At 40.9% G+C, this 16,513-nt stretch overlaps 1 protein-coding gene across 3 annotated transcripts in view; it reads left to right on the plus strand.

Moving 5' to 3' along the window:
- CNTN5 (contactin 5) overlaps window positions 1-16,513 on the plus strand; it is a 1,298,632-nt gene that overhangs the window by 595,805 nt on the left and 686,314 nt on the right. The window lies entirely within an intron of this gene.

The raw sequence follows: 16,513 nt of genomic DNA on the forward strand, positions 1-16,513 counted from the left end.
CCCCTCCTGCCGGGTAGCAGTTGTTGGCTATTGAGAAACAGCACAAAGTATTTCTGACTTGCACAGCATGGCGCTCATTTTTTCCGCACAGATTGTTTACCCATTTTAAGTCATCATCATCAGCCCCAGCAAGTCTTCTGCACCCCCTCCTTGAAATGACCCTCACCCCATCCCCCTCAACAAAAATTTTTTGAAGCAGCCCCCAGCCTTTGACTGCCAGCACGACAATACAAAAATACTGCAAATGAAAATCCAGTCCAAGTGTTTTTTCTCAGCAGCATGCCCTGTTACTCCACTTACAACCCTATTAGCGATAGGGCTGCCTTTCAAGGCGTAAGTGTTATTTCTCAGCTCTGCCAGCGTTTTACTGCGCGAGAAAATCAGAATTGGTCACTTTTAGTCTAATAAGGTTAAAGAGCCAAGTAGCTGCTCAACACACATTAAATGGGAAAACAAAAAGTGAAAATCAGCCCCCGGGGAAGGAGGTTCAGCACATTCTGCTGGATATGATTTCAATTATCTGGATCTTTTACACTGAATGAAAGTGAAATTTGAACTGTGGAAGTTGTTTTTACTTAACGCTATGCTTGAGTAAGTATTCACGGTGTCACCCTCACCCATGGTCAGATCTACATGGGCTTTACTGTCAGTCTAGCTTAGGGTATGTGCACACACACTAATTACGTCCGTAATTGACGGACGTATTTCGGCCGCAAGTCCCGGACCGAACACAGTGCAGGGAGCCGGGCTCCTAGCATCATACTTATGTACGATGCTAGGAGTCCCTGCCTCTCCGTGGAACTACTGTCCCGTACTGAAAACATGATTACAGTACGGGACAGTTGTCCTGCAGCGAGGCAGGGACTCCTAGCATCGTACATAAGTATGATGCTAGGAGCCCGGCTCCCTGCACTGTGTTCGGTCCGGGACTTGCGGCCGAAATACGTCCGTCAATTACGGACGTAATTAGTGTGTGTGCACATACCCTTAAAGAGGACCTGTCACCTCTCCTGACTTGTCTCTTTTAGTAATTCATTATATTCCCCAGGAAATAACAACTCTGGAGCGTCTTTTTTTTTAGAGCTCTAAGTTGTGCCGTTTCTCTGTTATTCCTCCTAGAAATTTGTGAATAAATTGACAACTGGGTGTTACCAGTTGTGGGTGTGTCTCTACACATTCTGACGCTGTCCAATCAGTGATGACCGAGAGAGACTGTAGGGATACGCCCCTTTTAAGGGAAATAGTGACTCCCAGTTGTCAATTTGTACATGCGTTTCTAACAGAAATAACAGAGGAACGGCACAATGCAGAGTTATGAGAAAATATGTTCAAAAATGATTTAGGGGATATACAAGTTTTTACTAAAGTAGACATGTCCGGAGAGGTGACAGGTTCACATTGAAGTGTGCCTATTTGTTACAGTCTGATTTCTACGATACCCAGAGACAGAATCAACTGGGTGGCACTGGTTTTACACTGGAAAGGGTGAGATCCGCATCAAATTCACAACAAAATCTGTGACAAATCCGCAACGTGTGAACTGAGGTGCAATGGGTAAATTGTGTTGCCTGGTTGTGCCACCTTAGGCTCGAGGTTCTCAGCTGGCTCCAGGACTTCAGGGCCTCCAACGCCCAGTGGTTAAATTTCTGGATAACTTCAATGGAAGGGGAAACAAACAATAGAGAGGTTGGAGGTTTGGTTGCTACAGGTAACAGTAAAAAAGTAACACATACCAAGGTAAGGACGTAGCAGAGTCAAGCAGCTCAGGGTTTGTCAACGAGGCCGTAGCAGAGCTGGGTACATGTTACGGAAGCATTAGTCAGGGGTGTAGTCTGGAAATAAAGGCTTTAGTAATGGTGAAGTAGCAGATTTGGGTGCGAGGTTTAGAAGCAATAGTCAGAAGTATAGATTGGCAATCTAGAGTTAGGTAATGGTGATGTAGCAGAGCTCGATGCGTGGTACAGAAGCATTAGTCTACAGGGTAGCCTGGCAATCTAGGATTAGGTATTGGGGATTTAGCAGAGCTAGGTATGTGGATTAGAAACAGTAGTCATGAGTGTAGACTAGCGATCTAGGGTTCAGCAGCGGTGAAGTAGCAGAGCTGGGTGCATGGTACAGAATCAGTAGTTAGGCTGCAGTCCTCCTGGAATGACGTTTTGTTCCATGTGATCACTACAGCCTGTGATTGGCTGCGGCAGTGACATTTAATGAAACATCATCCCAGGAGGTCGGCAGCACTGAGACCAAAGAGGAAAACCTGGCGAGGTGAGATATTGTTGTTTTTTTTGTTTTTGCCATACAGCCCCCCCTCCTCCCCCATGTAGACAGTGCCATACAGCCCCCCACCTCCCCATTGTAGATAGTGCCATATAGCATCCTACCGCCCCCTTGTAGAAAGTGCCCCCCAAACAAATAAAACAAAAAAATTATACTCACCTAGGACCCGTTCCCGCAAGGAATGGAGCTGCTCCACAACACCGGGGGATCCTTCCATTTTCAGGCGTGATCCAGTGATGTCATCATGCCGGTTCGCGCAGGGACTCTGTCCGAACAGCCTGTGGCCCGTAGTTTAATAAGATACCTCCCTTCTCTGCCATAGAGTTCAGCAGTAGCTGCATCCTAAGGATGCAAATACTATTGAATGTGGCCAAAGGGGGAAACCAGGCGAGGTGAGTATTGTTGTTTTTTTAAAGTAAAAATTTATTTTTTTCCTACTTGGGATTTCTACTGCAAAGTCACAACTTTTCCACAGCAAAAATTGCAATATTTTCAATTTGTTGCAGATTCTACTTTACCACTGAACTCAATTGGGAAAATCAGCAACAAATATTCAACTATTTCACAGCATAAATTGACATGCTACAGAATAAAAAATCCGCACCACAGGTCAATTTTTTTACGGCAATTTTCCGCAGCATCTGGATGAGATTTTTTCACATTTTACCACTTTGCTGCTACCGTAATACCTTGTAATAAGCTGTATAAGGATTCCCCTCCCCAGAGGAACTGCACTGTCAGCAAACAAGGGGTGAGGAACTGACTCAAGGATTACGGGATGGTGAGCAGACACGGGGCCTTCTGTCCTGGGTGGCAAAATTTGGCACCATAATTGGGGCTCAATTTAATCTTTACTGTGGGCCTCCCATTTAATGTTTATACCGGAATTGCTCTGTTTTAAAATTGCCAATATGCAAGAGTATGCTCCTTTTTGAAAATGAACCACCCCCCAAATAAACCCTCTTTTTAAATATATTAAAGCTCCTACACATATAGAAAATGTCTGCGTCACCATCCGCCCAACTTGTTAAGATTCCGCTGTAAAACCACAGAGTTAAAAATTAACACGAGTAATAATTTCCCTTCCCACATTTAGGAGAATTTTTAGTCGCTGCTCTTGAGATGATCTCCTTTAAACATCGATTTTACTCTATCATTTACTCCACGCCTCCTCAAATTCCCAACATTTTGCAAAATACATACCTTTCAGCCTGTATTTCGCGGTCGACTTTTGTACAGGGACTTAACTGTCAGACGCATTTATTCTAATCCTGTTGTCCGCTTGCATCCCACTCAAGTGTTTAGACGATGAGATCTCCATGCTGGGAGCGCTCCCTCTCTGTTTGCGTAACGTTAACAGATCTTATCTGAGAATTAGCAGCGTTCCGCTGTATTAACATTGTTTGCATAGTGTTTTTAATACAATGTACAAATAATGGCTTCTGAATAATAAATTGTCGGTTTGCTTGTCGCCCTTCACTGTTTACTGATAATGATATTTACTCTATTATTTTCTTACCAAAGTCTATGAGTTGCATTTTTATATTAGGGTGCAAAATAGTTCATATCAGCCAAACCAGAGACTCCTCCAAAAGGAAAAACGACCCAATTGTAGACAGCACTGTTTCTGGGTTCTTGCCCCTCATCAGTACAGAGCAGGGTACTGGTTGGTTAAATGAGATGCCTTAGACTCAGCTTAGGGGGGTATCTTCTTTTTTCCCGCATTTTCTGCAAATAAGTTTCCATGCACCACTGGGTCAATTCAATGAAAGCCAGTTCCCACCCTTATCTGCGTCTAAGGCAGTGCCCTGCTCTGTACAGATGAGGGGCAAGTTCCCCCAAAACAGTGCTGTCTACAGATGGGTCACTCTTTCTTTTGGATGAGTCTCTGGTTTGGCTGTTATGAGCTATCTTCGTTTTTTTTTCCCATGGACCCGCTGGGTCTTTTCTATGAGAGCCAGTCATTGAAGCATATTAGCTTAAAAATCTTTCACACTTTTGTGAATGCAGCTTCTTTGCATTCCTATATGTCTCCATGGTTACAGACTACAAACAAACCCAGTGTGTAGTCTGATCCTGCAGTCATGCATTTTTACATTCCCCTGCCCTTCCTACTGTTAGCAAGTAATATGTATGGAATACAGTAAGGTATGACTGCAAGATCAGACTACACAAAGTCTTTTTGTAGCATGCAAACATCGGTTTGCATGGGAACTGTAGACATAAAACGATCTTTACTATACTTTCTGATATTCGATTTATGAACTGGGCAAAACAGTATGAGCATTGCAATAGGTCCCACCCAGAAACAAACAGGTTGTTTTAACCTGAATGCTTATCATGGGAAGGAGTCAGCTCCCACACTGCAAGGAGCATTCTCGTCATCCTAATTCTCTGTCCCGTTCTAACCCCATTTAACTCCTTGTTTATTGTGATCAAAGCTGAGCCTACAAGTGGAAAGGGGGAGCCATCTTTAATCACAGCCCAGGGAATCCCTGTGATGCAATCTGTACCCAAGCCATATATGGGCAGACAGTTCAGGGTCCATTAAAGGAGCTCAGACCTGTCTGGCCATATTTCCTGTTCTCAAAGTATAAAAGCCCACATTGGGATAAAAAAAAATGAAAACCCCCCAAAAAGTAATGTTAAAAAAAATATCACAGATAACACAACACACATTTTTCACAGAAAAATAAAATGTATTATAAGTCCTGAGGCATCACAAGATATAGATATATTTGGTATCCCTACAACTGTAAAAACCTGTAGAATTAATATATAACCTCATTTATGATCAGTGTAGGGTGTAAAAAATTTATATTAAAAAAATTTAAAAGCCAACATTGAAAAATTATTTAGGTTCTCAAGACAGATTTGGATGGGTCACCTTGTGGTTAAACCTATGTTGGGCCTAGTTCACACCAGCGCTGATTTTGCCCACAGTCCTTGCATTACCTTCAATGGCTGCGGGACAAAAATACTGCGAGAAACGCAGTGGAAACCGTGGCAAAAATGCGCAGGCAGGTCAAAATCTGACTGATTTTTTCTGCCTGCAAAAAACTCAGTGTGAACTAGGCCTTATAGATTTAAAAGACTGACTATGTATTACCATCAGTAAGCAGTCCTGCCGCCTTTGCTGCCCTCTGTGGGGGTTTCCACAATCGCAATCATTTGTGGTGTTCATTGAATGTTATAAATTCAGATTTTCTTCCCTCTCTCAATTTCCCCGGCTCTTGGCTTTGTATTTCTTCTCCAGGATATGAGACTGGAATAAAACTGATTACTTATATGAAAGAGGTGAAGTTGAACTCGACAGCTTGTGGATTCAGTCAGATTGCCTCTCAACACTTGTCCTCTTAATACTAATCTAAATGTTTCATGTTCAATCTTTCACCATATAATTCAAACAAACTGTAGCCGGGTATTTTTTCCAATGGTGTAAAAATAAATGCAAAAATATATACAGCATAGAACAGAACAGTGAGTCTGATGATAATTCCTTATAATGCCATGTTAGCGAAATCTGCCGCAAGCAATGAATTCTTCATTAATCATCAAAGGCATGTTGAGTAAATAAAGGATTGTGGCGCCCTGGCAGATAATGCAGATAGCATCTTTCCTTGTCGCCCGCGATGGAGAAAGTGCTGACATCGTTCTCACACTTCCGTTTTTTTCTCATTACATTTTTTATTTACTATATCACTATAAATATTCCTTTTTGTGTATACTGCATACTACAGTAAGATTCCAATCACCTATGATCAGCACCGCTCGGGTGCCAAATGATCAGAAATTCTGAAAGTTTAGATACATCATACTTTCAAGAATCATTTTCAGGGAGATTTCAGAGTACTTCCCTTCAGTGCCAGCACAGTGCTCGCTCATAAACAGTGCCAGAAGAGTGCCCCCTCCCATAAACAGTGCCAGAAGAGTGCCCCCTCATAAACAGTGCCAGAAGAGTGCCCCCCATAAACTGTGCCAGAAGAGTGCCCCCTCATGAACAGTGCCAGAAGAGTGCCCCCTCATAAACAGTGCCAGAAGAGTGCCCCCCCATAAACTGTGCCAGAAGAGTGCCCCCTCATAAACAGTGCCAGCAGAGTAACAGTTCCAGAAGAGTGCCCCCTCATAAACAGTGCCAGAAGAGTGCCCCCTCATAAACAGTGCCAGCAGAGTTCCCCCTCATAAACAGTGCCAGGAGAGTTCCCCCTCATAAACAGTGTCAGCAGAGTGCCCCCTCATAAACAGTGTCAGCAGAGTGCCCCCTTGTAAACAGTGCCAGAAGTTTGCCCCAATAAACAATTCTTCCATCAGAGTGCCCTCTCATAAACACTACTAGCTAAGCACTTTCATTCACATAGCAATAGAATTAAAGGGGTTGTCCATTTATAAGAAATTTATGGCCTATCATTAGGATAGGCTTTCAACATCTGATCGGTGGTGGTCTGACTTCCAGCTCCTTCCACCGATTAGCTGTTTTGAAGGGGTTGCGGTGCTCGTACGAGCGCTGCTTCCCCTTTTTTACTGTCACCGCTCGTACTGTGGATCGTCTACATACTTGTAGTGGCGGTTCACAATATTACAGACTTCCCCCATTCACTTCAAACTGAGAAGGTTGTAATACTGTGAACCACCGCTACAAGTGTGTCGGCGAGTCACAGTACGAGCAGATAAGGAACGAAAGAGAAGCAATTCACATACAAGTGCCGCAGCCCCTTCGCAACCGCTGATCGGCTGGGGGTGCCAAGATTCGAACTCCCACCGATCAGATGTTGATGCCCTATCCTGATGATGGGGCATCAATTTCTTATGATTGGATAACCCCTTTAAATGATAACGTTTCTGGCAGCCATCTCTAGGGGATTTTTACTACATACAATAACAACTTTTATTTAAGTCAATGGGAACAAACTCGTATACAGCAAACTCCCTCTAGTAGCAGCTTGACGGATCTGCCTGCTCTGCTGGGAGTGCGGGACATCGCCCCTATTTCGGGAGACTCCTGGACATTTCAAGAGAGTAGCCAAGAATAGGAAAGTCACATGTACTCACATATAGAGAGTCAGAGAGAGTTCTTAAAACTAGTACATAGAAAAAGGCAGAGCAGTTGGCCATAGCAACTATTTAGGTTTCTGCAATAATTTTTCAAAGACCCTTTAAAAAAATTAGATGGAATTTGATTGGCTGCTAGAGGGGAATGCTTATTATCAAATATACTGACTCCTTCACCCTCACCCATCCACTGGCTGTACTTGATGGACATTTGACTTTTTTCAACTGTACTAACTATGTAAAGCCGGATTAGCAATATTTCCATACTATACCATCAGGGGGAAGATTAATGGAATTTTTCTCTATTTACAGAAGCTAGAATAAGATAACAGTTCCTTATCTCGTTACAATCTCCATGTTCTGCCTTTCTTTTCATGCATTTATGTCCCAGGTAGCCAGATATTGATTTCTATTGAAATCCAAGGAGCCTACAAGAAGACGACTGCCCACAGTAACTGCACATGTACAGATGAGTTTTAATATTTGGGTGAAGTTACACTTATAAGATCTGTTTATAGGTTTAGAGAGGTCCTGTCTGTTTTAATAAATACTTATATTCCCATAAAATAAAAATTCTGGAAAATCTTTTCTTAAAACTTTGCGTTGTACGGTTCCTCTGCTATTCCTCCTGGAAATGTATTAAATAAAATGACAACCGGGTGTTACTATTCCCTATGCCAATGGGCTGTGTCCCTACACAATCTGACACTGTCCAATGTAAAGAGTTTTTAGGATAGATGCTACAGAACTGTTATTTCATGGGAAATACCTGGGGCAAATGCAGGATGGGGGGTTTCCAAGTGCCTTGGTGCCTACAGCAGAGAGACAACAAAATGCCCCCAATTATACAGACCTTACCAACTTATTATATAAGGTAAATCATACACTTTTAGATGGGATGGTTTAGCGTTTAGTGACAGTATTTCTGTTATACTTCTAATGATCCAGAATTATTTTACAGTAAACTGATTGGACAGTGTTAGAGTGTGTAGGGACACGTCCCACTTGACAAGGGGAACGGTAACACCCAGCTGTCAGTTTGTACATAAATTTCCAGGAGGAATAATAGAGGAATGGCACAACACAACATAGAGCTCTAAGAAAAGATGGAGTCTGAGAACGCTTTGGATTCTTGTGCAACAATAACTATTGGTTTTATTCTCACTTTCCAGGGAAGACATATTTAATGCAAGTAGTCTCATTGGAGGGCAACACATGCCTGGACAAGTAGGCAATGACAATTAGTCTGGGGTCATTTGGTTAATTACATGTTAATTGGGAGCTTTGGTCGAATGAATGAAGTAACCGTGTGTCACTGTCTGCACAATTATGTAACGATATCCAGCCAGGTATAACTTTCTTCTCAGGAGAATTTTAATCAGAATAATGAAAAGATAAATGGAAAATCTTGACAATTTATAACATTGTTTCTCTATTCATTTTGCTTTGAACATCACTTAGGATCATAATTTTATATTTTTCCAAATATTAACATCTAATCATAAATAGGATCCTTTATTAATTTGCATTTTTTATAATATGAAAGAAACAGGTTAAATTATTTGTTTAGTGGTTTGTATAATCAACTAGGTGTAGATGTAGAAGAACTGAATTTGTCATGTCATTTGGGATTCAGGTTTTCATTGTCAGAGTATTGTGATAAGTTCTCCTGACATGTTTGTTTTATTACTAGGGGCTTTCCTAGTACCCGGAATGCCCCCTTTGAATTATTCAAGTACAAATTTTAGTAGAAGACTGTAACCACTAGGTGCTTATGAATTTATTATTGAGTTCAGTGGGAGCTGTAAAAATCCCTATGCAGTGAGCTCCCTCTGGTGGCAGCTGCAGAAAGACATCATTTGAATATGTTAGGGCTAATGCACACGGCCAATTGCCACTCGGGCCTTTTTCACGGCATCTGAGTGACACCCGTTTTTACGGACCCATTCACTTAAGTGGGTGAATCGGGTCCATGAAAAAGGACCACGGACGGGACTTGGCCGGTACACACAGTCGTGTGCAAGACCCCTTACACTATGGATGTGTGAAGGGAAACGGGGGAGCCAAACCAAACAGACACCAAACTTTATAAGAATTTTGGACCTATTTATCAATTAAAATGAATCTATATGTAAACATCTCTGCCCAAGATCACCACCACTAACCCGTGCACCATCCTAAACAACATAATCATGTGAAATAATTATAGAATTGCAAAAAAATGGATAAGTGTTAACCACCAAAACATCACAGACCTCCATGGATATTAGATATGAACCCATAACCACTATGTATACAGTATATCAATATCCCTTTTTACCTTAGACCACCAAATATATTATGTATGAACATAGTTGCCAACTGTCCAGGGACACTTAGGGTGTTGCACCTGTGGTGGGTGTGTCTTATGAGGGTGTGGTTTATCTGGTGGGTGGGGCGTGGTTATCCAGAATTTCTGCATTAAAAAAAAAACAAACAAAATTTCTGCACTAGTTTGGCTGACAACTACTACGGTATCTCTCTGGATGTTTACAGGCAGGTGATGTCTCACTTTATCACTAGGGCTAGGCAATATGTGTTGACCACTACTGGTAGCGTAAAAACCAGCATAGATAGTGCTACACTGAGTGCTCCTTGTAGATGGTTCTCCACACTGCCCCCAGTAGATATTGCCACATACTGCTCCATGTAGTTAACGATGCCACACACTGCTCCCTGTAGATGATGCAACAGTGCCCCCTGTAGATAGTTCAACATGGCCCCCTGTAGATAGTGCCACAGTACCCTCTGTAGATAATACTACAATGCATTTTTGTAGATTGTGCCATGCAGCCCCCATGTAGATGCCACACAGACCATCTGTAGATGCCACACAGACCCCCTGTGGATGATGCCACACCCCCTGTAGATGATGCCACACCCCACTTGTAGATGATGCCACACACAGCCCCCTTGTAGATGACGCCACACACAGCCCCTTTGTAGATAGTGCTACACACCTCCCTGAAGATAGTGCCACATACTCCCCCTGTAGATTGTGCCACATGCTCCTTCTGTAGATAATACTACATACTCCCCCTGTAGATAGTGCCACATACTTCCACTGTAGATAGTGCCACATACTCCCTCCCAGATAGACTCAATGTGGCTCCCTCTGAGTGGAATCCCCGGGCAGGCATCGGCAATTCTCTGGCCGGTGATTCCGCTGCAGCAGATGCTCCTGAAGTCACTGCCCTTATATGGACAGTGAAGTCATGGGCTACTCCTGGAGCCCCGGAATCCCTGGCCAAACCGTTGCTAACGCCCTGTCCAGGAATTCCGCTCATAGAGACCGCCCTGATTTCACTGTCCATATATGGGCAGTGACGTCAGTGGCACCTCCTGTAGCGGAATCCCCGGAAGGCAACGCTTTGGCCGGGGATTTTGCTCCAGGAGGAGTGAATGGCAGAGCAGGAAGTTTCCTGCTCTGCCATAGTATTTATTTGTATCTGTGTCCTGAGGACACAGGTACAATTGAGTGTAGCTGTTTCCGGAACAAGTACCAGGACAGTAATTTTCCCGGGACTGTCTCTGTAGATTCTGGACAGTCCTGGCAAATTCGGGACAGTTGGCAAGTATGTATGAACCGCTAAACCCCTCTAGCTCCCCTGGAGTTTGATAGTAATATTATCACTAACCTCTAAGCCATCCAATGTCAAACTGTATGATGTAGTTTATGTAGCAAGTTGTACAATCAGGGACAATTCGCTGTCTCTTTTGTAGGCACCAACGGAAAACCCTTTTTAAAAATCGTGTTTTTGCCCCTGGTATTCCCCATGAAACTACATTTCTGGATCATCTATTCTTATAAATCTGCATTGTGTCATTCCTCTTTTATTCTTCCTGAAAATGAGTGAATAGCATGACAAGTGGTTGCCTACATAATCATTTTCAGCTGTGATTGGACAGTGTCAATCTTTTCAGGGACAAGCCCCATTGGCAATGGGAATATGTACACCCAGTTGTCCATTTATTCATACATTTCCATGGAGAGTAACAGAGGAACGACGCAATACAGATTTCTAAAGATAGATGCTCCAGAATTGTTATTTTATGGGAATACGGACAGGAGAGAGAGAGAGAGAGAGAGAGCTGATCAGTTATTATTAACATGTCACACTCATACTAACACAATGTAGTGAGGGGTGCACTATATGACGACCTGTACGATACACCTCACTATTCTGTATATTACGTCTTCAGTTCTATTCACTGACATTTGTATGTTAGTTTACTTTAATTTTACTTGAATTTTCATTGTGAACACTAAACCGTCTATTTCACATCATTAGTGTGAGATCAGAACAGACTCTTTTGTGTATACTTTGTCATTAATTTATGTGTTATGCTCGGGGCAATGCTTTGAATGCAATTATACTATTTGATTCATTGGTTCTCCTTACAGTAATGCTTAGAGACGCAAAATACTATTAAAGCAGATTTCCAGTTATTACAATAAAACCGTACGTCTGAAATGTTTCTTTAGGAAACCTTATTAAAATATCAAATTGATCAATTTGATATACCAGCATTGTATTCAATTCAGTGTAAAACCTAGCAACAGCTGGGAAGGAAGAGAGCAGGGGCTCTGTATTTCTATGAAGCCATAGTGACTTGGTGACAAAATGTTAGTTCTGTAGCTGATTGGACTCTGGGAAATGTACCATCTCCTATGGAAGTTTAATGATGGCCATATTGATTGTTATCACATTTTTACAGAGACAGATCTATTGAATATAAAATGTAACAAACGATTGAAGGACTTTATTTTTTTCCTATTTTAATTGTTGCAAACGAGGCAAGCACATAGCAAAGATTGAAATGTATCCCCCTTCTGGTACAGGTTGACACCACCACACCAATAACCACCTAGGACAGGAACACTTGGTGCGTGTTTGCCCCCCCCCCCATTTCCTTTCTATAATTATTGGGTTTATTCCCACAATCTTGTTTGTAGGAGGGGGAATCTGTTCACAGGCTCTCACCACCAATTAAAATAAAGAATGCAGCCAACCAGGTCTGACCCCACTTTCTAGGGGCCCATTGGACCTGCATTGTCTGCCTGTACAGTACGTATGCCCTTGCCTTTAACGGGTTGTCCAGTTTATAAAACCAATTTTCCTACACCCCATTAGGAAATTCTGAGTTAATAGAGGGGGTGCTCTATTCAGGAGCTTCATCTCTTAGCCAGAGTAGAGAATGGATACAAAGAGTGTCTCTCACTCTGGAGGATCTGTCCTGTCCTGTATTACACAGACATCGATTTGAATGGGCAGTGTGTAATACTTAGTTTCCCCTGTGGTGGTACTGTGGTTGAACACTTACTGCCAGGTTTCCCCACAGATTACAGCTGATCGCCTGGTGTCCCAGCAGGAGGACTCTTTGTGATCTGCTTATTGTCAAGGGACCCTTCTAACAAGTAGGTATTGACGAAAGTGGAGGACCCATTTGATTCATTTTTACAAACCTCTAAAATTTTCATTGCTTCATAAAACAGTTTTGGGATGTGTACATAAATTCCATGTAACAGCGACATTTTTTAGTTTGATGGTTTTTATGGAATTGTACTTTTTCAGAAAGTAGATATACATTACCATACAAGTTGTGTCTTACTGAAATGAAACCTAACAGTACATCAAGATGTTACAGGGGGGAAATAAGGGAACTGGAAGAAGAACAAAACTCTACCAGTAAATCCCACATATATACAATGCAGCAGGGTGTGTGTGCTTTATGGCAGCTGCAATGAATGTCTAAAGATAATGAGATGTCTCTGCTGCCCCAGTCTATACAAAAAAGCTAAAAAGTGAGCAAAAGATAATAGAAAATGTCGGCCCATTGTGCTGCTCTAGTGGCCAGTGTTGATAACTGGAATTAGAAAACTTTTTTTTTAATGTGGATATATATATACAAAAATTCAAATGAAGAGACAGCACTCCAAGCAAATAGGTAAAAAGGTGATGTGTTTTAATCACCCCACAGGCAGGCAACGTTTCGATCCATCTCAATGAGATCTTTGTCAAAGATATCTATACCCTAACATTTAATCCAGGTACTACAGTAAATGGGATATAAACATGGGATATATATATATTTAGATATCTCTCTCTCTCTCTCTCTCTCTCTATATATATATATATATATATATATATATATATAAAAATATATATATTTTTTTTAATATATATATATACCTATATATATATATATATATATATATATATATATATATATATATATATAGAGAGAGAGAGATATATCTAAATATATATATATCCCATGTTTATATCCCATTTACTGTAGTACATGGATTAAATGTTAGGGTATAGATATTGCCCGGAGGTGTAACTTAGCTTTATAAATGGTTAAAAACAGACAAGTAATAAAATACTCTATTAATGTATTCCCATAAGATTATAATACACTCTGCTGGGTTTTAAAAGCATATTAATTTATTTGGTTCTTGCTCTTTCTAGGGCCAAAGCAAACAAACATATTAATGCTTTGGGCATAAAACTGTAGAGCATAGATCTTCTATCCTATCCCACCTTCAATAAATTATTTTTCTAACAAGAGCAGATAAAGGGTTATTTATTACGTATTATTGATTCATTCCAGAGGAGGACGCCATTGGAAAGATTTATGATTCTTCAGAGTTTGGAGGAGGAATTTATATCATCGAAACAAGGAAACCAAATGAGATATTCATTGTGCCAAAATGAGCTCAAGAAAATATCTCTGGCAATATTAGATGACGGATGTTAAGAATCTCAAGATTTTATAAGATACTGTACACTATGTAGGATTTACAGCTAAGGGATGGAATAGCCATTCAAACACAGTAGATCTGTCTGTAGAGGGACAGGAAGCTTTGAATAATATTAAAATTAGTAATAATATTATTATGGATTTGTCCACTTTTCACAATCCTTTTGTGTTAGAAGGATCACCCAATGATAAGCTGATCATAGGGTGTCCCACGGTTGGGACTGCTACCGTAGCAATCTTTTGTAATCTGTAGCAGAACCTGCCAGCAAGTGTTCAATTTTCCTGCAGCGCCGCCACAGGAGTAATGAAGCATTACAGAGTTCTCATTAAAATAAATGGGCTGTCCATGTAATGGATGGACAAGTTTGATCCTCCGGAGTGAGCAGTACTTTTTGTGGCCACTCTTCCCACTGGCAAATAAATTAGGATTCTGAATGGGGGATGTGCTTCTATTTACTCAGAATTTCATAAAAGGATATTTGAAAATTTGTTTTCTAATTTAGACAACCCCCTAAAAAGGGAAAACTAATGAAAATCTGTGATGATCTTCTCATATGTCATAGATGCGTAAAGATCACATTGGTCAAGTCTGATCTTCGACCTTTCCTGATTGCCAAAATGAAAGGTCGTTATGAAGTATTTAAAGGGTTTGTCCAGTTTACGCTGGCGGTGGAGGAAAATTCAATTTTTACTCTTAGGTTGTCCCCCAGGTAACAGCTGATTAATGGGGGTCCCAGCAGGGGGACACTTTGTAATCTGTTTATTGTCAAGGGACACTACTAATAAAGTGGACAATCCCTTAAAACCCCTTTGGTAAAACTTTCAGGTTTTTTTAAATCCTTCACAACATTCTAATGAAATTCTCCTTTTACTTCATTCCTAGAATATTGTGTCAGATTTTCAGTAAAGGGGACCAAGGGGGTTTGGTCTCTCTGTAGAGCCCTTTCAATCTAGAAATTCATGGTAAGAGTGTACTCTTCTGATAAGTATCATGATTTCTTTCCGCATGCCAAAGAAACTCCCATAGAACCCATCGCCAATTAGCACATCAGCCCTATCATGTTTGCTTTCATGAGATAATTTTGTAATTGGAGGCTATGATCTGACTCTTCTTTCTCAGAATCCAAATTATGTATTCCTCCAATGAGTGTTAAAGGGATTTTGAGTACAGAACAGAGTGGCAGCACTTGAAGGATACATATATAAATGTATCAATTTCATATTTGAGTCATATTTTGGCCTCTACTGCCTTATTATAAATGTATTTCTTAGACCTGATGAGTCTGGTGTACTAACTTGAAAGTCAATGTTAGAATTGCTGTTTAATCTCTTTGAAAGTTTTCCCGTCTGATATAATAATGAGCATGTTAAGAGTCCAGCTAGAAACTGAGAGAGCTCATGAGTCCAATGTATTCATAAGCTAAACTCAATTTCCACCATTATCAAAAAAGGGGAGTCTTCACTTTAAGAACACTGACACAACAGAACTCTATGTCGCAGCATGTTGTGCTGCTTGATTCATTGAACAAGTTCAAAACGGAGCCTGGATTCCCTTTCATAAAATATATAATATCACAAGTTATATGGACTAGATCAGTGTTTCTCAGTGTAACTAAGCCAAGTACTCCTTATTCAAATAAATGACATCAAAGTTTCCCCAAGGCTTTGATTATACATCATACTGCAAGTATTAAAAGCACAGCATGAGGACAAGCCGAAAACCTCCTAGAGACATGTTGAGGTTGAGAAGCTAGGTACTAGATAACTGAAGATGGTTCGTTGATTCAGGGATTTATTCTGGAAGGTATTTTACCCTGAAGATGACGAAAACTGTCTACCCCCTTATAGAGGTTTTGTCTTCTTCTGGATCAACACAGCATGAGAATAGGTTGAACTTGATGGACATGAACTTATGTCTTTTTTTTAACCTCTTCTGGTCTTGTCTCACTTTTTTACTCTTGCCTGTTTTCAATGCACTCTTTGAGTGTGACCCTAAAGGGGTCATCGCCTACAATTAGTATATTATAATTTGATTATTTTGGCATGAGAAATATTGGTTTTATTACTTCTGAGGACTGCTAAACCTTCCTGTCACTTCACTGTCTTCAACTTTTAGTCCCATTTCAGCCTTAAGCTCAAGACCTGTGAGAGATTAGTTGCTAGAGACATGCCGCCTGAGAACCCCATAAAAAGGTTTGTAGCCGTTAGCAGTGTATACCTAGCAACCAGTCTCCTAATTGGAAAATCTTATTTTATCACCGTCTCAGTGTAGTCCAAAAAAAGTTTCTACATCTTGGAGAAGGAAGGATTTCAATGACAAGTTATTTGCCGAAAATGCAAATGTCTTCACGTTATGTATAAACATTTCAGCAGCAAATTT

The sequence above is a fragment of the Rhinoderma darwinii genome, chromosome 2 (genome assembly GCF_050947455.1).
Source record: "Rhinoderma darwinii isolate aRhiDar2 chromosome 2, aRhiDar2.hap1, whole genome shotgun sequence".
Taxonomy (NCBI): domain Eukaryota; kingdom Metazoa; phylum Chordata; class Amphibia; order Anura; family Rhinodermatidae; genus Rhinoderma; species Rhinoderma darwinii.